This window comes from Colias eurytheme, chromosome 8 (assembly GCF_061535395.1).
Source record: "Colias eurytheme isolate Ceu_HAF_F1 chromosome 8, ilColEury1 Martin Lab GWU primary, whole genome shotgun sequence".
Classification (NCBI taxonomy): domain Eukaryota; kingdom Metazoa; phylum Arthropoda; class Insecta; order Lepidoptera; family Pieridae; genus Colias; species Colias eurytheme.
In genome coordinates, this window is record NC_142987.1 from 10,564,053 (window position 1) to 10,588,252 (window position 24,200).

General features: G+C 32.3%; 1 protein-coding gene across 2 annotated transcripts in view; it reads left to right on the plus strand.

The window, feature by feature from the left end:
• Positions 1-1,174: 1,174 nt before the first annotated feature.
• The window catches only part of LOC149906765 (monocarboxylate transporter 9-like), a 36,472-nt gene continuing 13,446 nt past the window's right edge, over positions 1,175-24,200 (plus strand). Inside the window, exon 1 of one of the 2 annotated variants that reach the window (XM_090104935.1) lies at positions 1,175-1,362. The gene's annotated coding sequence lies outside the window, so the exon portion shown is untranslated. Of the gene's footprint in view, positions 1,363-20,229; positions 20,478-24,200 lie in introns of those variants that run through there. The other variant, XM_090104936.1, reaches the window with a different exon arrangement.

Here is a 24,200-nt window from a genome sequence, read left to right on the forward strand (position 1 = left end):
ATACGGAGTTTTATTTTAACCCTCTCTACGCTTCTAAAAGGGGTGTTTAAAATAAAAACGTGTTCATTACGCATTGATTATATTTTATTAGAGGAAATTCTAACAGTAGTAATACGTAGTATATTATTATTAGTCTGTGGTAGTATCTAGTACCTACAACTACCGTAAACGCAAATGTTTTATGCAAAAACAGGTGATCAGATCTAGATGAAACTTTACATAGAGATAGTTCGTATAACACGTTTTCATTTATATAGCTATTGCCTATTATGTTTATATTATATTTGAATATATTTGTTTATTGCATGTTAGTGCTCTATGACATATCCTATAACATTTTACAAGTAATAATAAAACCAAAAACATCCATACTATAATATGTATTATAAATGCGAAAGTAACTCTGTCTGTCTGTCTGTTACTCAATCACGCCTAAACTACTGAACCAATTTTCATGAAATTTGGTTTGGAGATATTTTGATACCCGAGAAAGGACATAGGCTACTTTTTATCCCGGACAAATGACGCAATCCCGGAAATCCCACGGGAACGGAAACTATGCGGGTTTTGCTATGACTGCGCGGGCGAAGCCGCGGGCGGAAACCTAGTGTTCAATAAGTAATCTTAACTTTCATCTACTTTGAAATGTCATTTGGAATTTTAAATTTCTTAATGCTGTAAAAGTGAAATAAATTCCCACATAACTACCTAAAGCAACATGGTAATTAAAAATTATAATAAAATTTTAGCGCCGCGATAATAATATTATAAGGTACTTACCTATCTGGTATACATGTTAGATACATAAAAAATATACGGAGGTCATAGAGTTTATCCAATCGACAATTATTATGACTAACCTCAACCTTTATGCAAATAAACATTACATTTTTTTATTTAAAATGATTATTGTAATGTCAATAAATGATAGCGCCCTTCAGAATTTATCGTGAAAATTGTTTTAAAACCAATAATTTATTTAAAACTATTTTATTTTAATTTAGATTATAAAAAATTGCAAAAAACTATAAAAAATTGCATCGCACGTGACCTTCACGGTTGAATAGTAAAATTCCGCTGATTCCCTGATGAGATGAGGATTACAAAAACAAATACAACAACCCAGCTATCTTGAGTAAATAATGTTATCGTTTGATAATTAAAAACGACATTTGTCGCGAGGAATTTCTGTGTAACGGACGTATTGTGGATACAAAAAAAATGGGAACATACACTACGAGGCGCGACGTTCCTTGTCACGCCTCCTAACAAGCTAGTTCGCTGATGTTGGTTTCGCAAACGCACGTCTTGTGGTATTCGTGAATTTGCGACGAGTTTTTCGCGAGAATTCAATACATACAGGTATGTTCCTTTGTGTTATTTCGTACTTTATAAAAGTTATTGTGTTAAACGTAGGTTTTATGTTAAGAGGAAATACGGCTCTACATAGCGATTTGACTATCCTTAGAATTGCAAAGATTTTGGCATATAAATTAAATAAAAAGATTTGGCTATTTTAATGTATTTTGTGTTATTTTTGTACTTTAAAAGATGGGATGAAGTAATTTTTGATTGATGAACTTTAACTATGCTACAAGTGTATAATGATTGTCCAAAAACCATTTCAAAATTAGTCCCTCTTGGTAGAGTTCACGTAAAAAGCAATTAAATAGCTATTCAAACTAGTTTTATCACACTTAATAAAAATAAATGCTGATATGAAAGAAATCGATTTACCTATTATTCCAATGTCTTATTTAAATTAATTGTTGTCTCACAATGTTTCATATGAGTTTTTAGTTAGTTCTTTATCTTTTAAGTTATAAGTATGCATTTTAAAGACTTTCACTATCTTTCTTAAATTTGTAAATGACTCTTATATTTTTTAAACTTTGTACCTATAAGTATAATGTTCCCTTGACCACGTTCATTTTACTCATGTTTATTATTGTTAGTATAAGGTATTGTCTAAAAGAAATCCGAGTTATCGTTGCTTCCAAGAAGCCTGTATTAAGTTATGGGAGCCTTGTAGGATGACCAAACGTTTGTTTTTTGGAAAAATGAATTTGTTTGACATTTATCGCATTTTAAGATAAATACAAGGATGACGATAATTTTGCTATTACCTTAATTATTCGAACATCACAATTTATTTTAAAGCTTCGGTTAAATTAAAGGAAAATATAGCATTTTATAGGCAACAAAAACTATTCCCATTGAAGTTAAAAAAAGACTACGTATCTCATATTTTAAGTCCCTAACTATGTAGGTTGACATGACAGTAATTTTTTAATGTTATTCTTAGAGGAATCGCTACAGTCGCACAAAAATACAAGGTCCCCAGTGACCATGAATCGGTTGTAGACCTTGAAGCAACAATGACCTTTATCTCGTTACAAAAAAAGATCACAATCGAGCAGCAAAAGTAAAGTTATTTATTACCGGTGTTGACTGCTTCAACGGTGTGTATTATGTAAAATAGTCGCTCTTTATTGTGTTTGCCTGTATTGATAAGATTTATTGTTTTTGCATAATACATATTATATTACACGCGTATCGTCTAGGTATTGTCTGTGATTTTAGTCCCTGTATTGTTCGTACTGTTCTGACAAGTTTGAACTTTTTTTTTCATAAGGTACCCACAAAACTTATGTTATTTTGGTACCTAACATACATTTTACCAATTATTTTTTTAGCCTTTATATTCCATGAGTAAGACCGGATACCATTCCAAAATATCAAACATGCTGAACGTTAATAATCAAGTTTTCACTCCTGCCGGCACTCCCGGAGTGCAACCCGTTTTTTTAGCAAGTGCGAATTTGTACATTTAACATTGTATGAATGTGTTATTTTTGTGTAAATATTTAAAAAAGTGAATATAATTTATGTTATCCCAACTCTGATAATACGTTTTTTTATTACTTCTAAAGTTTTAATTAACGATCGTGTTATTTACCAGATAGGTCAATAACTTCGGAAAAAAATATTACATTTACATTTTTAAGTCAATGCGCTCATTCGTTTTTCTATCCATGACCGTTCATTGTTTATATTATAATTAAAAAAAGAGCGTGTGTGCCGAGCACACGTGTCAGAAGTGAAATTTCTTTGGCAAGATTCAACGATACATAAAGTTTCACTTCAAAAAATAATATAACAAATTCCTTCTTCCCAAAAAAATATATTTATTATTTATAATGGCAATATAGCGAAAGGACTCTTATGGTTAATTATAATTATAAAGAATTAATAAGTCATAAATTCAGTTAAATATTGTCCTGATTTTATCAATTGGATGGCAACCCCAACGTCTAAGTAAACAAAGCGTTTTTATGAATACAAAAATCCGGTACCGTGTAGCGGTTTACGCAGGTAACAAAAGCGTATTCTTTTATAGTTACCTTTTTTTTGTTTTTTATTTGCAAAATACCAAGAAAAGCCATAGGACATGTTTGTAATATGTATGTATGCTCCTGAAAAGACAGGCAGTTGTATTACTTCCAATGGTGTTCAAAACATCAATAAATATCCAGATTTTGTAGAAAATTACTACCAATAATGCGTAAACATATTACAACATAGGTATTGACTAAATACTTTCTTAGGTAATCAAGCATAGTATAAAAATGTATATGTAAAAAAAGCAATAGATGCATGTTACGTTTTCAGTAAACTTGAAAGTTCTTCATAAATTAAAAAAAATATGTACTTAGACTAATTCTTCCATGTCCTTTGACTTTTTTGTTGGATTTTTTTCATACTTTAGCCCATTTTTGGGCTAAACATGATTAATGGACAAGCCCTGAGCTCAGTATCAAATATCGGGCTATGACTAACAAATTCCATATGAATACTTAAGTCTAATTTCAGGCCAGCAGTCACAGGGATCAAATTTAGAATCTCCGTCACTTAGTCACTAGCTACAGTTCTTTTGTGACGGTTACAATAACCAGAAAAGTTTTGTGTAAGAATCAGAAAAATAACAATTATAAACAAAATAAATAACTACTATATTATCATGAAAAAATCCCTTTAATTCCAAACTTGTTTTTAAAAACTTATAAATGAATTATGGTAACACTAGCCCCCTTGCCATGATGTCTTATAGCAATCTTACTTCCAGTGTGGAAAAATGACAGCGTTATATAGGTCGTCTAGCGCCATCACTTTCCCTCTCTGAAATATCACTGCTCTAAGATATCATGGTAAGCTCCCCGATCGGAAAGTACACTTCAAAGCCTGTATTAAAAAGAAAATGTACTAGTGTACACAAGTAAGAAGTGAAACTTCTTTATGACTTAATTTAAAAAAAAATACTATATGCAACTTTACAGAAATACGTCGAATCACGCGTGGTAGGGATAAGAAAAAGATGGCGTGTAACGGAAAAATGTCACGCGTAACGAAAAAATGTTACACACGTAGTATATTATTATTAGTCTGTGATTACACTAAATTTTTTTCCAACCCCGATAAAGAAGTTTCACTTCAAAAATAATTTTCTTTACAGTTTATTATACCTAAAAGATAATAATGCATCGCTAAATGATAACCATTTAAACGTACTTTTTCATAATGCAAATAGCAGGCCTATATTTTATCTAAATATTAGAGTATTATATTTATATGCTTCACGTTTTATTGAATTATTTGCATTATATTAACAGTTTAGTGGTAGAGTGCGACATGATTAGATAGTGCGTTCCTCACAATTATAAATGAGTAGAACACACTTAAATATACTAAGAAATATAAGTAAAATTAAAACTTGGCTATTTTATTTTCCTCATCAATCGTTTATTTTTAAACGTGGTTTAACGTTTTTGTACAAAAAATCCTTGAAATGGATACCTATTTCTCTCGTGTTGTTTTTGCAGTCGTATGAAATGAGTTATTTAATTAAGTATGGGTTTTTGTCTATAAAATACTATGAATTTGGAACGCTAGGTGCAAGCGTACATTCCAGGATTCTTTTGATACAAAAGCAATACAAAAATTTTTGGGATAAAAAGGCTAAGTGTGATCGTTGGCACAATAAAGAAATATGTATTTTTCAGAAATGGGATAGATGTAGGTAATATTAGGTATGTATAAGAGAAATGCGGAAACTTGAAGATAATATGCAAAGTGTTGTGTTAACGAGTGGTCTATCAGTGAAAGTGACAAATAAGTTCCAGTAGTGTATGTTATTATCTATACTAATTAATATTATAAAGCTGAAGAGTTTGTTTGTTTGAACGCGCTAATCTCAGGAACTACTGGTCCGATTTGAAAAATTATTTCGGTGTTAGATAGCCCATTTATCGGGCTATATATCATCACGCTAAGACCAACAAGGAGTGGAGCAATGCGGGGCACAGCTAGTAAGGAATAGAAATACTATACCACGACAATGAACGTCACGTTCATGGCGGAAGACGCGGGTTCGAAACCGCCTCGTGATCGATTTTTTCCATTCTTTAAAAAATTAATAACTAATTTTTATTAGGTTACACAGCTAGACAAAAATAACACATTTTTATGTATCGTAGTACAGAATAGTATTATATTATCTGTAGTAGAACCTAGGTATTTAATACGGAAAGGATTCCTTGTCGCACCTTCATCATTCTTACCAATAATACTGGTTAAACCCCGATTACCTACAGTTTACCTTCGTTCAGGGTTATTTGAAACTGGTTACGTCTGGCAACAATCAGTTAAGTTGGCATGAACATAAATTACTTTATTACAGGAAAAATAGTAATACTGGACATTACACATAATTCTTGGCAAAAACTGTGTGTTTTCGCATGATTTACAGCACTGAATTTGGTAGATAACATTTCAAATGAAAATAGTTAGACGTAACGGGATACTATTACTGTGATCAGGCTTTTTTTATATTGAAGCATCTAAAATTATAGCCAGTGATTTTATCGGGTACATCCATTGGGTACATCAACTGTCTTACCACAAAAAACTTTAGGACAGGGTTTAACTTTAATCGCGGGTTTTGTTTAATCGGGTTTTGTTGTTTTTTACAAGTGACAGTTCCCTGGTTTAAAGTTCTTTAAAGTTAGACTGTTTAAATTATTTGGTGGTAATACCACTAGATTCTAGAGTCTAGACGATAAAAATAGCCATATGTAACATTAAAATAAAACATAAAACAAATGAAATTCTTCACAGTGGAAAGTATCAAGCGTTGTTTTTTATTCAATACTGTATTGTTATAATTGCATTTTTGATAAGGTCTAACTGCATGCCCTTGAATGATTGCAAATGTTATCAGTTAATTAGTACTTGCATTGTTTTAAATGCATTTTTGACACAATACTACAAGTAGGTACTTAATATAAATACAATATGCAATTATCAGGATGCAATATCTTTTACGATATAATTTTTAGACTTTTATAGTCTTTTATTTTAACCGATAGCCGTTTTGAATAATAATTCTGAATTAATTAACATTGTAATAAATAATTGTGAATTGTAAACGAATAATTTAAGCTTAACTTATTCCATTAATTTCTATGGAAACATCAATAGTGAATATTTATATGGAATTTTAACAGCATCCAGAAATACTGAAATATTTGTAAACATTTGAATACGCACACACGCACAAACATACACATGGGTGTATGTGTGTAATAACAGCTTGCATTTTGCATTATGCCAATGTGTGTGTGACCTCAAGTATGCAAAGGGTGATTGACCGGGGGCAGGTAGCGTCGTTTCTAGAATAATTGTACACCTAGCTTTTGGTCTATGGTAGAAAGTGTTTAGTAATGGATATGTTGTCAAGAGATATATCAATAAGTGGTGGTTCTTGTATGAACTATTTGCAGTAGGTTCATATATATTTCTTAATTTTACTAAATTTGTTTTCTAAATGATACGACTTATATGTCAATTTCATTTTTTACATGTCACAGACAATACTACATGAATTACTATCTCAATACTATTATCTAGGCCTAGCCATAAGACAAAAGCACAATTATTGTTCGTACATATTCTTTTTCTTTATGGGCGACACTAAAAATAATGACCAATGTGCTGGTATGTTAAAGAATGATCATAAAAACAGTTATTGGGTATTATTCCATTCTCAAAACGACGTGCTAAATTGCTATATGTAATTACTATTCTGTTAACAATCCTCTAAATAAGTAAGATTACATCAATTTTCACTCCATTTTATCATCAGTCTACATACAAACGATTTGATTGTAATAGACCCCTTTAGTAGGGCTGCTACTCCTATTATTATAAGGAGTGATAGTGTTATATGACAGACTGAATAGATCATCAGATGTTTTTTGCGTTATTCCTGCAGTGTTCAGACTATCTAGGTATTTAGATTTTGATAATACAAATGTGGTATCAGAGGTCACGATTCGTTAGTAGCTATAAACTAATGAGTTCTCTTGGATTTTAATAATGGTTATAAATATTTTGCATGTTCGGAAATGAGAATCCAAATTAATTCTCGTTATTAATTTTTAGTGTTCGTCGTGATACAGTGTTAATTTCTTTATTTCTCTTTAGCCTGATCTAAGAACCAGTGCAGTAAATAAAACAATTTTTTAATACTGTCTACATGAGCTTTGTCGTTGTCAAGGATGAAGAGTATTTATTCTAGTTCACAGATTACTACGTTAGTTATATTTTTTGCATTACATTTCATGGTTTATGATTTACATTAGTTATTTATGTCTGATAGCCCTATTGAAGTGGTCTGTGCAGCGCAAATGTATTGCTCTAATTGACCAATTGACTTGTCTAGTTCAACATTCAGACTATAAATCTAAAAATGGCCATCATGTGCCTGGACTGAAATGCGTTATTGGTTTGTGCTCCAGCAGATAGTAAGGCCACAGTTATGAATACATTGGTTAATACCGACAGTTTTGTATGCTCTTAGCTTGTTCGTTCACAGAACCATGGAAAGACTTTAAGATCATACATACCGTTTTGATATTGTATGGGGATACATTTTGAACAAAAAAATACTAGCAGTCAAAATCAGTTTACATACCTAATATGTGAATGATATATTAGATGAAAATCTGGATTTATAAAAGTATTTTATAGGAATAGAGATTTTTAAAGAATCTGCAGCCGGCTTAAATAATTAAGTACCTACAGTGATGGCTGTATTTCATAAGGCACTGAAGCTTAAATACTATCAACCTTATAGAATATATTCAAATTGGTAAATGAGTGCAATTTTAATGAGCCAGAAAAATTGTTCGAGGTGATTATGTTTTTCTAGATCTTAGAAACTGGGTTTTTTACTTTTATTGCTAGCCAGATAACTTTTTAATTAGTATAAGTGTAATAACATTTTATTGCACGCTGAGTTTGATGAGATAATAACTATTTTATATTGTTCTGGCTTTTGTCACTGTAATTTCGTGAGGAGCGGTAATACATGCTCCATTGCGGATAAATACTTTAATTAAAGGCATGTTTCAAATGGATAATAAGGCTTTTCCATTATAATATGTTTATAGTAGTCATGTAATTACACTTTTAGTAATAGGGTAGGTTTTATAAGGTTGCGTGCGTTACAAATTCAGGCTACACTCGTGCTCAATCTAATAAAAATAGCCAATTTTTATCAATTTAGCTTCCATACTGACTTTCAAAGCACCTATTTTACTGCTTTTATCCTTTCTAATTCTATAAAAAGTTTGGGCTGATTTCTTGCTTGCTCCCTTTCCAAAAATGTTATCGAAACTTCCAGAAGCTTCGAGTAGAATCGGCGACAATGTGTCGCTTCAGGCGTTCCCATCAACACCGTAAAACCGTAATTTGATCTAATTCAGCGACACTCACGGAATACTGGAGTCTGCCAAATGACGTCAGATGACTGCGGAGTGCGTTGTTGTATTTCCCTTCTATTTTGGAACAGCCTTGAGCCCTCAATGGGACGCAAAGGTTCTGTCATTGCGTTCGGAAAAAAAACTTCCGAAAAATTTTTTATGTCTGATTTGCCTGGTGATTGTGGGCTCTTATCTATATTTGTGGTTGATTGACTTTGAGCCACTTCGGTTTCTTTTTTCTTAGGTATTAATTAAATGGATAAACATTTACACATTTCAATTATAGATGCCCAAAAGGATGAAACTTTACCGTCTACATGACGCCATAGATATTGAATTTTTCATTACGTGACAAAACCTCATTTGTCAAATTATGAAATAAACAAAAATTCTTACTCATAATTTATTTAAATCATGACCATCTTTTTCCTTCAGAATAGTCGTTAACATATTATGCAATATTTATTGGACTATACTCCAACCAGGTAGGTATACGTTTTTGGAAAATTGTCCAAAATTTTAATAGCTATCCTTTTCCAATCAGAGACAAATCCCAGATTCCGAAAATCATCAAAATCCGTTCAACTGTTCTTGAGTTAGAAGTTGTGTAACTACCACGACTTTCTTTTATAAATATAGAATATTATAACTCGATTTAACCCATTTTTTGGTGCACGTGCAGTCTAGACGTCGTGGGTGACACTGGCGACCTTGTAAATATGAATTTACCGGATTTTGTGGTTAAATATAACCTCGCCTGTTTATTTGGCTCGGGTTATTCGGATTGTGAGGTTGGTATACCTATCTCTGATGTACTGCGGCCGTTATTTATTTAAATAGTATATAATTAATCAGGTATAATCTTAGGGTATAATCAGTGGCGTAGCTAGCATAGGTGGCACCCGGGGCGGATTTTATAGGTGTCACCCTAAAACTCAATCGAAACTGTTAAAATAAAAAAAAGTTATAATCATTTACGTTTTATTAAAATATGAGTACCTATTACAAATATTTGTTTATTATGTAAAACAAATTTAGTTTGTTAAAAATTAAAATTTCTTCCTTCTAGCTTTGACACTAGCGAACTCCGAAATCACGTCTTCAAAATTTATATTTTGTGTTGCTTCATGTTCTATCGTTAAAATAGTACCAAGATTGTTTAATCTGGTTTCGGTCATTGTAGACCGCAAATAATTTTTAATTAATTTTAATTTGCTGAAACTTCTCTCACATGAAGCTACTGATGCACATATTGTTATAAATAACTTTAGTGCTACCGTTAGATTCGGAAGAGATTCTGTAAAATCCCATTCCACAATAAATTTCAAAAAGTCCAGTATCACCCAATTAGAGACAGTAATATTAGCCGCTTTTAAATGTCTTCTCAATCTTGGTATTTCTAAAAGGAGTTCTGTTTCTGATACTTCATCGTAAAGGTTAGTAAATTTTGATATAGCTAATTTTAACTGTTCAGTGTTTGCCGAAAGCAAGGTCTTTGACTGCACAACCTCAAACAATGAAGCTACGTCTTTAATGGACTTTACTCTTGTTTCGAGTTCAATATTGAATCTGTCAATGCATTCTAACATGTCCTTTTGAAGTTCCGCTCTAAGTGTAAGTCCAGCCTCGGTGGACGACGCTAACTCACCGGGCATGCGTTTCTTGCGACGAATTCGTCGTTCCATCGAAATGTTGTATTTTTCCGATTTTTGTACAGCAAAATCTATTGCCTCTTCTGCTAGATGCAACCGTTTCTCTCCAATGAATAGACGAAGTGCTTCTAGTTTTATGATTATTTCATCAACACATAAACCTTTACTTTGTAATGCGATCTGAGCATTGTTCACTTCCCTTAGCACATCATTCCAAAAGAAAAGAAAACAAAGAAATGAGAAATTGCACACAGCAGGCATAAGATTTTGTGCAGCACCTCTAGTTTCTAAATTTACGTCTTGGTCACATAGTTCCTCAATTGCAGATATTATCCCATCAAAATTTTCAGCCAATACTTTTACTGCACCGTAATGAGCACTCCATCGCGTTGTCGAAAGTCTTTTAACAGATGCTTTGCTGTGATTGAGGAGCACTTCCCAACGACTTGTTGAAAGTTGAAAAAAAGTTAAATATTGTTTCCACTGCTCCGAAAAATGTAACACAAGTCACATTTTGTGCGAACGAATGTTGGCCGCATAAATTAATTGAATGATCTATACAACCAATAAAAATTGCTGCAAGGCTGCATCATCTATTGTGGTGTGAGATTTTAATCTCATTTCCAAAGCTTTCCACTTTTCGAAATTTTCTAAATGTTCACATGAAGTTTCATGGTCCAATACTTTAGGATTTAGTTTCCACCACTTCTGAAATCCAGTTGTAAATGTTGTTTGTATGTTACTGACAGCAAATAAACGACAGCAAAAACAGTACAGGTTATTTGATATAGGAGAAAATACCATCCATGATCGTAGAATTTTTTCACCACTAGGCATCGGTTTATAAAACCATTCCTGTGAAAGATGACGAGAATCACCTTTAAGCGCGTCACACACGGTGAAGATTTTATCTTAAGATGCTGTTATATTTTATATTACAGTATCTTAACGCATCCGGTATCAGCGTTCGGACCATCATTTTTCTTTTTGTCATTGCGTACTAAGACTCCTGTAGAACCGCCATCCTGTTACAAATGACCCACAAAATTTCGCGTCATTTGTAACAGGATGGCGGTTCTACAGGGGTGGGTGGTACGCAATGACAAAAAGAAAAATGATGGTCCGAACGCTGATACCGGAAGCGTTAAGATACTGTAATATAAAATATAACAGTATCTTAAGATAAAATATTATAGTATCTTCACCGTGTGTGACGCGCTTTAATCTTTGAACCATGACGAGATACAGTAGGAAACGGTCCTTCTTTGTTCTGGAAATGTTCACTGCCCTTTTTTATTATGTCAATGCGAACATTATCAGGTACCGGTAAACTCCAATGTGAAACATCTCTCAAGTGTTGAACTGATTCTTCAAAGCTAATGCTATCTCCGAAAGTAGCATTAACGGCGTCATTTTCATTATTTATTTTGATTCCGTCAAGGTCCTGGGTCGTCTTCATTGATTCTGTATTGTCGATGTTGCTATCTGAATGTGAGTCTCCAAGATGTGAATCATTACTTTCGTCAGCAGGAGACTCGGGTACTTTACTTGAACTTTGGCCGCTATCTGCTTTTGTGACATATTTGAAAAGAGAACCGGACATGCTCTGAATTTCATCCATTTTAGCCTTTTTGGCTTTTCTCTGTTGAAACCCGCTTTGTCTTTTCGAAGTATGAATTCCCCGAGGCATATTTCGTTCTGGGTATTCTAAAAAATATTTTTAGTTAGTAAGTGAAACGTTGATTTTATAAACTAATTATAACAGTAAATAAACACCTACACGTTACGTAACTAGCTTTGTGAAATATATTTTTCCCAGACGCAGGATTGTTAATTTATATTACCTAACAATCCTGCGTCTGGGTGTAAATATGTTTTTAAGTATTATTAGAAAAATATTAGTTAAAAACTCCACCGTTAATTGTGATATCCGTGCCACGAGTGCTCGAGCTGCTCATCTCGGAGCAAAATCAACGTACGCGAAGTTGTATGATATGATTATGATAACTTTCAATCAAAAATCTAAACTTAATGTATTCCGTTTTTGTAAACAAATCCCATTGCTATTAGATAGGAAAATATTAAGTAAGTTAATAATAAATAAGAATATTATTTACAATTAAACATTATTACCTAAAGTAATATCGTAAAACGTGTAGAAATATAAGTAAAATCTTTTTACACCAGCAAAGTCTTTAAAACCTATTTTAATAAATAAATACCTTTAGTAGATAAGTAATACTTGCCCAGGCTAAACAAAAAAATATTATTGCAATCCGTCTGAAATACCTTCTTTAGGTACCTATTTATCATTTAGGACGTCTCAATAATATAGTTTAAAATACACAGTAATTAAAAGAGAATAAAATTGAAGGGTTTTTCAAAATAATCTAAGATACTGCTATTAGAAACTAAATGGATAAAAAATGTAAGTATTACCTGTAATAACAAAAATAATTCACTTACCTTGTTTATTTTCTTCAAGAATCGACTTTTATACAAAAAATGTTGTTTATAATATCTAATAATTAACAAACACTTTGCACTAGACTTTCACACGTTCACGTAAGCGAATATTGAAATGAATGCGGTCGGAAACAAAAGAAGCCCAATCCACAATACAAGTGACGAGCGCTATATCGAGGGAATCCCCTGACTAGCGTTGGTTATGCGCGAACGGGGTATTAAATTTTGGGGGAATCCCTGATCGATTGACACTGTGCACATTGTTTTTTTTTAATATCAATTATTATGTTCGTGGTACGATATTATAGTTACCTAGATAATTTTATTAGTGGCGGTTATGCTCTCTGCCGCAGATTTACGATTTTTTATAAATAGAAAGAACTATAACTGATGGTCATAGTCGGGCTCGGGTGTCACCCCTAAACGGGTGACACCCGGGGCGGGCCGCCCCCGCCGCCCCCCCTTAGCTACGCCACTGGGTATAATGCTCTATTGGTGAATAAATTATTTATTATTTGAGATTAGATATAATTGCTTGATTAAATGATTTATGTGGCCTAATGTTAATTGAACGAAAAATGATGTAACATCGTTAAATGGTTCAGAGATTTTTTATTTTAATTTATTAAGGGCCGATTTTTCAATGCTCGGATAAAACTTATCCGTCCAATAAAGTATTACACGATAATATTAAAATGTCACGTAAACTGTCAAATACGGGCAATTAGGATACGTTTTTAAAATGGTAGTTTGATACATTATTCGACGAATAAGTTTAATCCAAGCATTGAAAAATTGGCCCTAAAATACTTTCACAATTTTGGCACCCCTACATCCTACTACCGTTGCGTTATCGCATTCTTTCATAAAAAATTGAAAGTCGTTTACTGTTTTAGACAGTGCTAATTATATTGTTATCTTACACAAATAATATCTACAACAAGTATAAATGCAGAATGCATACGCATAAAACATCGAATCGCATCACTCGAAGCACAAATAAAAGTGCATACAAAGGAAGCAAACATCTCCAACCTTTCTTTGCAATGCGGTAAGTAACTTCCAGTCAGCAAAGGCCGTTGCAATCAGGTTGGATCTGTTGCTTCGGTTTGTTTGAACTGGTTCAGAGCGGATATTGAGCGCCGTTCAAGGCACTATGGCTAGCTATTGGCGGTATTGTTACTGGCGCTAGTGCTGGCTTGAATTATTGTTGTTTCTATTTCCATATTACTCCGATTCCATTAGAAGGAAGGTACTCAATTTTTTAGAACACTTGTGTGAAAATATGTATCAGTTTCGACGTGTTATTAGACTTGTTACACCAACTGCTGCGCAAAGGAATATGTTGATATTAAATTTTACTAATTATGCATAACATTCAACTATGCACAGGATTTAATGGCAAAGAATCTTTAATGAATTATAAATAAATAATTAAGTACCTAGATTATCTAATCTTTTATCTCGACAGTGTTTTTCCAGCTGCACTTTACGTGACTCTCCCATTCATGCTGGTTTATTATCAATTTATACCCACATCGACTTGACATTGATGGATCCATTCTATTTAATGGAGGCATTAATGAAATAACAATTAAGTGAACTACTTATAGTAATATTAAAACTATATAAAAATAGACAGAATGTTAGAGAATGGAACACTGTAAATGATTTTGTTTACTCGCTCTAGTTACTAAATCGTTGTTGTACAAACATACAATAAGCCTTAACGAGTGTACGACCTTCCATTAGTCACTAATGCGGTTGTAAGATTTCTTCCGCTAGTTTGATAGAATAGACGTTTTTTAACTTCGTAAATTATATACGACAAATTATACAAGAGATACTAAAGGAAAACGTAAAAGTATCTACTCCCTTATCAATGCTATTACTTTAAGTATCTCTTCTCTTAAATTAAATTAATCGAATTCTAAAGAGATGTTTGTCTTTACATCTTTCATATTATTATTTTACTCCTACTTAAATAATGAATTATATTCATTGCACACACAAGTTTACATTGCACTTGTACGTATCAATTGATTGCTGTACGAATCGGGCGAACTGGAAAATACTATTCTACGCATACAAGAAATTCTAGGAATTATATCCACCGTGAGAAATCAAGAAGACCGAAGAAAGGCTTTGCATATTCTTTATTGCTCTCCGTTGGTTTGAATATTAATATATTCCAAGTCACAACGTTATTAAGGAATACTGAATTTGTACACTGCGGCACTGCCTCTTTAGAATATTTTAAACTTCCATTGGTTTAAAGCCATCTTTAATTACATTGTCTTAGAGAACCTCTAAGAGCGTATACGCACTATGCGGGTAGCCGCATTGCGGGTAGCCGTCCGGCTGACCGCAAGCACAATTATGTACGTAATATTCATTTCTATGCGCACTGTGCGGTCTGCGGTAGCCGCATCGCAGTGCGCATAGAAATGAATATTACGTACATAATTGTGCTTGCGGTCAGCCGGACGGCTACCCGCAATGCGGCTACCCGCATAGTGCGTATACGCTCTAAGGCTTGTAATACACATGCAGTATATGTAGGTATACATATTATAGGTTATATTTTGTGATTGGGTTCACCTAGTTAAAACTTAAAGACTAAAACATTACGCGGATTGAAACAAAAAGGATGTGGTCACTGCTTAATGACGTCACAGACAGGCACTACCGCCAGGTAAAACAAGCATAACGAAATAATGAGTGATCAACAGTGCCCGGATTAGAACTGGTTGAAACTGGAGGTGATCATTCAAAAGCTCATTATGAATGTATGTCAAATGCATTCGATCCACTTACAGATTACAAGGACTTGAAGAACAGTGGGTTTAAGAAGCCGATAATAATAATAATTAAGTGCTTGTAGGTAGTATTTTTATTGGCTTAGAAAGGAAGAAGAGCTCTTTAGAGGTTCATGAGATATTAATATAGTCTCATTGTAAAGGCAGGTGTATATCATTGGATGCATACCAGCTAAAGTGATTGTTCCTAAAAAAATTGAGAACATTATAGAATTAACATTTCGCAAAAATGTCGTTCTATAACAGGCTGGGTACCTAAATAAAAAAAAAATATTTTTTAATTACCTCATTTTTATAGGCAACGTGTTATTGTATGTTTAATGAATTATCATTTTCATGTAAAATGTGTTGTTATGTTGTTCAAACAGTTCTGCACTAACATTATATTATGTAGTTACCAATCAAATGTATCATTGACTTGATTTCCATGAATCAAATATTTATTTTATCATGTTTTTCACACCCGTCTACATTAAATTGACTGTATAAATAATTATTCACATTATAATCTATAGTTTTAGTCTGTTTTACAACTTCAGATATGTTCTGTTTAGTTTATCTGTCAGAAAGAGTCGTATTTATAGGCTATGAGAGACATCATCAGTAAAGTGGTTTTTAGATACAAACGAAAGTAATTAATTGTAAGTCTATTACGTTATACTACTGATCCGCTTATCCGATATGAATGAATTTCTTTAAAATGTAGCATAGATGTAACAAAATTCGAAGGGGGTGCAATGATATGAAAATGTATATGGTGACGTAAATAAGTCAAAATAATATTATGATTTTTGTGTGTATTATTTACTTAGTGTGTGTAAATTAAATGATAGATTCTAGCAATTTGTATACAATTCTACCTTATATGAGAGGTGATAAGTAAAGTTAAATATTTATCGAGGAGTGATTCAATGAAAATCCTCCTTAAAGACTAGTTTTTGGGATGTTTATTAATATTAGAGGTAAATTATTCTGAAATTTGATGTGTTAATACCATAAGTAAATCCTATAGGGCTGAGGCATCTTATGAATAAACTTCAGAAATAATATGTAACTATGACGTGGTAGATTAGATTTAGACTTAGACTTAAAGAAGTGTAAGTTCTCTGGAAATTCCGTCTAGTTTGTGACGTGTGTGGATGAACCAATTGAGTATTTGAATAAAAAAAAATATTGATTTTTTTTATGTATTTTGAAACTTTATTATTAATAATATTGATATTTAATACAAATAACTTCAAAAAAAAATTTTTTTCCGTTAATTATAAGCAATTAAAAATTGATGAAATTTAAATTAGAATCACGTGACTACAAACGCGCCATGACTGGTCACCACAGTTGTGACGTCATAATGTTATAGCTATGTATTAACTGCAGTACATAGCGTTTACGGCTATTACACGTGACTAGACAATAATATTGAAAGTTTATTGCTAAAATACGATTTGTTAGTTGGTTCTGAATTAGTTAGTTAGTTACGAAAAAAATAAGAATCATTAAGAATAGATGTTGATATATTTATGATCACCGATTTTTGTCAGGAGTTGCCTTTGTAGTATTCGTACATAATGGTACAAAACGATAACTTTTGAGGTTCGCCATTTTTAATATAAATTTAAGTAATATAATTAACAATTAATATATTTAATATGTAATTTAATAATGACAACAAAATTAAATAGATCAAAACACTGTATTAACACGCTTTTATTAGCTTCACCTGTATGTTTGTATGTAACAGAATCCTTTCGAAGTTTCGACTCGATTTTGACCCACTTAAAACCGACGGATTTTGTTCAAATTTTGAACACTTATCGAGGTCCGATGACAATACAATAATATCATAAATTTATCCTGATAAGGATCGCCAGGATCAGCTTAAAACATATGTTTGTATGTAACCAATTCTCCTTTCGATTCGATTTAGACCCACTATAAACCGACGGATTTAATTTAAATTTTGTATACTTATAAAAACCCGGTAACAATACAATAATTTCATAAATTTACCTTATTATCCTGTTAAGTATTTCAAACTATATTTATTGTTCTATCAACTGCAATGAGTGAAAATTAACATTATGACGTCACACGCGCTTGGGTGACGCTTCGGGAGTTGCCGGCGTGTCTTCGGTACTGGATTCAAAGACTAATTTTTATTTTGAAATAACTTTTGAATTATTGCAAAAAAATAAAAATAAAAACAGTTTTGTTATAAAACTAATATATAATCTTTCCATTTATCACAAAAAAAATTTTAATTCAAATACTCAATTTTGATTATTTCTCTTTTGGAATGGTACATTAGTCGAGAATATTCTGAGCTATGTTTGATGAACATCATCTTCTGAATAGATTCATTAAATTAAAAGATAGAACACTATAACACGCCTCTGTAATATTGTTGTTGTGAGCTAGAGCCCGTTTGTATCAGCATGGATAAATTGTAAATTCCGAGTAATTTGGTTATATTTGATCTTGTTATGAAGAGCTCAGTCGACTGTCGAACAATGATCTTCATTCACCATTGTTTCATTATATTTTACTTGCAAATAACGTTACTTGTTTGGAAGCTGTTCAGCCTTTGAATAAATTATGTTAAATCGTTGATTCCAAATGGATATTGCGAATGTTCGTGGATTCAGATATAGGCTGCTTCTATGTGGTAAGAAATATTCTAGTTTTATTAGTCGTCGTACCACAGATTATTAAATAAAAGCAGTACTAAAAAGCTCAATATTAAAATCATTAAAATATAATACTAGTTATACATATTATGTGAAGGCAATAACCAAAGGTTCATACTAATATGTATTGTTATGTTTCGCTTACATAACTTTGCATTGAAATAATCCCGGGTTAAATAATTTCAGTGATTGTCTCTCTGACTATGATTTATGAGTGACAGTCGATTACTGAAACAGGAGAATACTGTTCATGGAGATAAGATAATTAGATTTTTGCTGGTGATAGCAATTATTGTGTTTATTTACAGATATTATCGAATATTAATAAACATTATATGATTAACATCTTTTGTATTATCACTACGTATAGTATAAAACAAAGTCGCTTTCTCTGTCCCTATGTATGCTTAAATCTTTAAAACTACGTAACGGATTTTGATGCGTTTTTTTTAATAGAGGTGAGAGTGATTCAAGAGGAAGGTTTTAGTATACATATAATTTATTATGTTTTAGACAAAGCGGGCGAAGCCGCGGGCGGAAAGCTATTGATAGATACGTGGTGTTGAAGATGATTCATTAGACACAATGAAGACTACATAATAAGTCTTGCTGATTTTACTCTACATAAAAACTAATTTTTGCGTTTTCAGTTTCAGACAACGAAACTCTGTTGTTCTTATCCTTTTACCTTTACTAATATATTAATATTATTAATACTATAATACAGATAACTAAATAGTTACTACGTAACTGACTATACCTTTACGTATCCGAGACCCTTATTTTCTCCCTTTTTTAACAAAAGGCAAAATATAAACAACTGTATCTTTGAAAATGCTCATAGACAATGATAATAAGATAAATAAAGTGATGACCGTTTCCGTTAAAAAAATATTTGACTTTGTTGCCAATAGCAAAAATCACGCGTATGAAATAAACTGGAGGGCTACCAAAAAGGTGTTATCTACAAAACATCGGCATTACGTCAGAAATATTCTGGCCAATGTCCAATGTCTCGTTTTACTTGAAATGAGACGATTTGCGAGGTTAATTATATATTTGTTTTTTAGATTTGTATATAAACATAGGTAGATTTTATTGAGGTTAAACTTGTTGGTAAATTAAGATTGTATGTGTTTGGATGGTGTTTATTACTGCCGTAAACTAAATAATTTTTAATATTAATTATGGTAATCCAATACAAATACCTAGTTGAAGGCGATTATTTAATAAATAAGATCAGTGGGTCAATTTTCAGGGTCACCGCTTACATCAATATGAAATGAAATCTAATTTCGATGGAATTTACAATCGCAGTCTAATTCTATTCGTCCGTTTTATAAACTGTAAAATATAAATATATGATTACAGTTTACACCATCATCTGTAGACTGTACTGTAAATTAAAATTATTGAATAATATTTTACATTGATTATGAGTATCAATCCTAATACAAATTGAAGAGACTACATTGTATGTTAATAATAAGAGTTTATCATAGAAACTATTAAACCTAGTACTTATATGGTACAAATGACGTCATACAATCAGTAATCAACAAATTGCTAGATGCATTACAATCAGGAAACGTTAGATCTGCAAAAAGTCTAGTTACTGATGACCTTGCACTATATTGTAGGCTATTATTACTCGATTCTAGGACTCGATACAATCTAGGTTTCCATCCACGACTAGTCAAATGTTATCTCCTAGCCGATAAGAATACTACATACGCAAACGCGTGGGTTCGCTTACGTATTAATAAGTTATTAACATCGGCCAGCGGCGGCCGTGTTTTGTGCTCGCCACGCAGCGTGACGTCATCCACGCATCCGTCCATACTCCATAATATATTTAATTGAACGACGCTCGGCCGTTCAGTTATCAGACATCTGTTGTCGATTGTTGTTACTTATCTGTGATAGTTCCAAATTACGAATCGAAAGTTCGCAATTTAAAGTTTCCGTCAACGTTGTGCACCATTCCCGAATTTGAAATTGGAACTCGGTCATTGAACCGACACGATTAAGGTATGTACAGATTGTTAGGGAAATATTTTTAATCCTAATTCACACTAGCTAGATTGTTCTCGATTAAACCGGTTTGTTAAAAGTTCCATTAATAAAAAAATTATCGGATGCATTCTGACTGGGAATGATTGAATACCTACTTTCATTGCTGTTTAATTGTAAACAATTATGTTTCATGACACATACGGGTGACCATTATTTATTGTTGACTCAGATAAAACGGGTGACAATGAAAAAGTTTAACCTACATAATATTATTTAACATACTTAATAAAGGTATTTTAATGTTGATGAATAAGCCGTTGTGTTTTTATTAGATTATGTCGCAATTGGATTAAAGAAATCGTTGACTTTGAAATTTTATTTCAAGAACGTTTGATAATCTTCACACAAGTAACATATTGTACCTATTAAACAAATTTTATTTTTGTATTTCCTTTTGGTCGCGATCACTCATGTTACTTACAGGAAATAAATATTAAAGCTAAATCAAGCCTTGTACCTAGTGCGTTAGTTCACGTATAAATAATTTTTGTTTATACTTATTGTAGGTACTTCTTGTACATATGTATCACTGTATGTAGAGTTATAAAGCAGAAGTTTCCTGGTACATATTATATTGCAGTTGGCGCTCACATAATAATTTCGCGGTATTTGAATGCCTCGCGTCAATATAAACAATTTATTCAATGAGTGAGTAGGGTTGTCAAAAACATTATAAACTTTAGAAATAAATCCTATACGTATTTTAATTGCAAACACGGCCTAAAGGAATGAGTGGCATTTAGCAAAATTATGGAAATAATTTAGTTGAAATTTACTACCTGAAAGCCTCTACATAAATTCCATACCTAGGTATCTTATTTCGATATCGAAGCAAGATTTATTTCAACAGACAAGACAGATATAATATTTTATATTATACTTCCGAAATTATAATATTATCTACACCGTATGGATGGTATAGACTATAGAGTATAGACTATTTCTTTGGCTTTCCCTTGTGCCTATACCTAGCTATACTGTCTTACTTTTCTAAGAATTTATAGAATATATAGAATTCTATTCCGTATAAATATGTTTATTATGATTTTGGAATTCCCCTATCTTAATATGTATATAAATCTCGTGTCACAATGTTTGTCCTCAATGGACTCCTAAACCACTTAACCGATTATAATAAAATTCGCACACCATGTGAAGTTCGATCCAACTTGAGAGATAGGATAGTAGGTACCACGGGCGAAGCTGGGGCGGACCGCTAGTAGGTATATAATTATTTAAAAGTATACACCTTATCTTAGGAGCTCTATTTTCGGAAATGATGAAGAAGATCTCATAAAAGATATCTATCGCCGTAAATTCGTTATATTTAACTTTTAGTTTATCTTATCTTTTATGGCGACTATAAATTGAAGTGAATTGCCTTTTAATTTGATAGTTACCATTTACGAAAAAGAACAGACCTATTTACAAAAATAAATATTTATTTATGACCCCTTAAAATAGTGCAACTAATGATTTGATTTGATGTTTGTCCTCAATGGACTCCTAAACCACTTAACCGATTATAATAAAATTCGCACACCATGTGCAGTTCGATCCAACTTGAGAGATAGGATAGCTGTTTAAACATGTAGGTACCACGGGCGAAGCCGGGGCGGACCACTATAGTATGTCTATAAAAAGGAGACGGTACCTACATAAATCAATGATTAAACTATTTTTGCAAGGTCAGGGAGTTCTTGGTAAACTATCGATAAAGAAATTATGCACGAAAGCTAAAGGCCTTCTTTTGAAACTTTTTAGAAAGTAAAAAGTCTTTTATAAGATACATAGGTATATATAAGTATAACATGTTCGTATATTGTGTTCTGCACTCATGTATGGCTGTACAGGTTTTCATGAATTTGTTGAGACTGAATGTAATTGAGTAGTAATATATGCTGCTCTATAAAATGTAAATTTTAAACGTAGGTACTATCACAGAAAATAATATAATACTATGTATTAATTATTATGTATAACCGGTAGCTCATAAAATCTCATGCTTCAGGGCTTCTACAACGTTCTCTATGGAATACCAAAAATATACGGTTTATTCACTTGTTAATTGTTCATATCGGTGCTTGCTATAAATAACAGGAAACTCATAATGACATCATACATGGAACTTAGTACTTACATTGCATTGGAAACATTTTATGAACAGATTTTTACGGTCTCTGTTATGGTGTTTTAACTTTTAACGACACACCTCATAGCAGTAAAGGTTTTTGAAAATAGATTCCCGTTATAGAATAAAATGTATCGGGTATTTGTCCTGGCCATCTTGATTTTGTCGGATTATAAATAATGCGAAAGAATTATAAAACATATTTCTTGATTACAATTATCATCCCTTAACGGTGCATTTAGGTACACCAAACGAACATAGAGCTAGAGCTAGAGCAAAGGCATTCTTTCGTGATCATTTAGTGTAAACGAAAACTCATATTAAGTATTGTTCAGTATTAAAACATTGCATAAAATCTTATCGAATGCACTAAGAAGTAAGAAGTAAGAACAACGAAAGAATGCTCTACACCTGTTTACACTAAAATAATTTGACATAGTGGGGCTAGAATGAGCATTCGCTCGTTTGATGTGTAATCGTAATACATATTTAAAATGATATGATACATCCGATTTCCGAATATATCGGATACACGTTGATACGTGGTCTAATTTTAGTCTTCTTTGCTTTTAAAATGAACAAACGAAAACTACCTATTTTGTGACGTTATAATTCGAGCGATACAATTTAACTTTTCATATCTTATAATAAAGATATATATCTTATAATATTATAATGATCAGATCGCGTCGTAGCATCTCTTAATAACCATAACATGAATTTTGCGTGTAATTTTTCGGTCAATAAAAGATTTCAGGTTTTAACCTACGACCGAGTAAAAGTATAAAATTGTTTCAATGTACCTACACATGTGTTAGGAAATTTATAGGAAAACCTACTAAGTTAAATACTAATTAATCTCCACTTAGTAATACCTTAATCCTATTGGTTTGCAATATAAGAACATTATAATATGGATCGATATCACAGGCACAGAATACATAATAGTTGCTAAACGCTATCACAGGGTAATCAATAATCGATATGAGCTTTACTTCATGATAAACTGTAATAAGCGAAAATTGAGATAGAATATAGGATTTTGGATATTAATTACCTATTAGGTTATTTCCGGTGAAAAAATTTATGATACAATTCATTATCTCGCACGTATTGTAATTTGCGATATTATAGTTGTTCACAATACATAATAAGATTAAATTCGTTTTCCTATTTTTGACAAAATTCTATTATGTATTAATGTAAATATCATAGAGCTGTGCTGCCTACCGGTACATTTTATTAAATTTAATCGAATTGGGTAGGTATTGAGAGCTGCCGCCGAGGGGGTCGCGGAAGAATTCTAACAAATACCCGCGGCCCCATCATTAAAGCGGCTCGACGGAACACAGTGGGGTTTTAGTCGGTAAGAATCCGACATAACCCACGGCTCCTTCCCGGGGGCCGTGGGTATCTTTGGAAGATTTCCCCACTATAAAAAAAAAAAAAAAAAAAGGTATTGAGATTTGAGACAACACAACAAGTTAAATTTCCAATATATTTTAGTACAACATACTTATAAAACATCTTCCAATCTCATTCCAATC